Here is a 1,766-nt window from a genome sequence, read left to right as displayed (position 1 = left end):
TATCCTTGGGCTCTAAAAGGCCCAGTTATTCTAATCCGTTAGATCGCCCATATAATACACGTGATTTGGTGTATTATGATGCATCGTAAAATCTCTCTATGATTTATATATTTCGCCACCTCCAACCTTTTATCTCTTCTATTGGCCCCGTCTACCAAGATTCCTGGCTCCCCTGACTCGATGGGCAACTAACATGACAATCCGAAGGGAATAATTTATATGCGTCTGGATAGTTCCAAGGTTGTTTGATCTGAACGAGGAGAACTGATAATAGTAAGTACAAATGATACAATGTTATAGCTTAGTAGTCGAACTGTTGCCAGGTGGTGAAGGTCTGTCCGAACAGCCACTAGGCCGGCACGACGTCCTGGAAGACCTTGTACTAACCTCCGGAGGAGGTGATCACAAAGCTGAGTGCTTGCCCTTGCAGCCCCGCTAAGTATTGCCAGTTAGCGCCCCAGTTCTGGGACATCGGGATCCATGCCGTGTTGGTTCCCTTCACCGACATGCTCTTGATCGACCCGCTCATGGCTATGTTGGTCACCAGCACGAGCTCGAAATAATTGAAGCCGTTAATAGTGAAGCGCAGGCCGCCCTGCCTCTGACACGCAACCTGCTGGTAGAGGACGGGGACGATGCCGGCGCGGTAGATGGCGAGGTTCTCCCAGGCGGGCTGGGACATGTCGAAGTGGACACGGCGAGGGTTGCACCACCCGCCATTGTCGCTGGGGAGAGCCCAGTCGGGAGGGCAAAAGTTGGTGGCGGACACGGTGATGGACGTGCCGGGCTTACACATGTTCGACCTGCTGGTGTCGCAGGTGATGAGGTAGCATTGTCCACACGACAAGCCGTTGTTGAACAACGCCGTGCTCAGCGCGGCGTTGTTGATCCACATGCGCCACCTGCACATTGCACATGCAAAACAGTACTGTCAGACATGCACACACGCATTGCATTGCGTACCAGGTGATAAATATTCATAATTTTTTAATTTTAAATAGCGAGCTATTCCAAACAGCGGCAACGCCAGTCCTCCAAATCAGTTATAGCCGGGTATTTCATGTGGCGACCGATTCTCCGGGTACTAATTCCCAGAAAATGGCCCTTGTGCTCATCAGCCCCAGGATAACTGTTAGCTGACGAGGCACCAACTTGATACAGAAATTCCAAGCAAAATACAAAATATGTAGTACAAGACCATTCTGGTCTGTGAGTACAACAAATGGGTTCTAGTGGTTGATGGCGGCAGCGGGTTGTGAAATATCAGTGGCTATGGGACTCCATTTCCCACGGGAACAGCTGACCAGGTTAACTCCTATCTTCGCGAGGCTGCTATCACCGTTGCTTAGGTTCCGGGGCTGTCAACACGGTCGCTCCTTTCCGCGCAAGAAATCTGGCCAAGACAATAGCCAGGGACAAGCCAGTGAGTACTTTGAATGTACTCGCAAATATTATGAACACAAGTATAATATGACAATGATGTGCTGAAAAATATTTTTATGCTCATGACGTCAGTCACAAAAGATAATTAAAACTTTGATGAGAGTAAGCATGTTATATATGAATATGCAATGCCATAGAAGCACTAAAATTATGAAATAAATAACAAGCATGCCACAATCGGGCGTCTGAGCGACACCACATAAAGGGCTTTAAAAGAAATGCCACAGTCGGGCGTCTGAGCGACACCACATAAAGGGCTTTAAAAGAAATGCCACAGTCGGGCGTCTGAGCGACACCACATAAAGGGCTTTAAAAGAAATGTC

The 1,766-nt window shown here is 48.4% G+C and overlaps 1 pseudogene; it reads right to left on the bottom strand.

Moving 5' to 3' along the window:
- Positions 1–301: 301 nt before the first annotated feature.
- The window catches only part of LOC119310602, a 12,765-nt pseudogene continuing 11,300 nt past the window's right edge, over positions 302–1,766 (bottom strand).

Source organism: Triticum dicoccoides, chromosome 5B (assembly GCF_002162155.2).
Source record: "Triticum dicoccoides isolate Atlit2015 ecotype Zavitan chromosome 5B, WEW_v2.0, whole genome shotgun sequence".
Classification (NCBI taxonomy): Eukaryota; Viridiplantae; Streptophyta; class Magnoliopsida; order Poales; family Poaceae; genus Triticum; species Triticum dicoccoides.
Note: the sequence above shows the minus strand (reverse complement) of the source record. Positions and strands in the feature narration are given on the sequence as shown.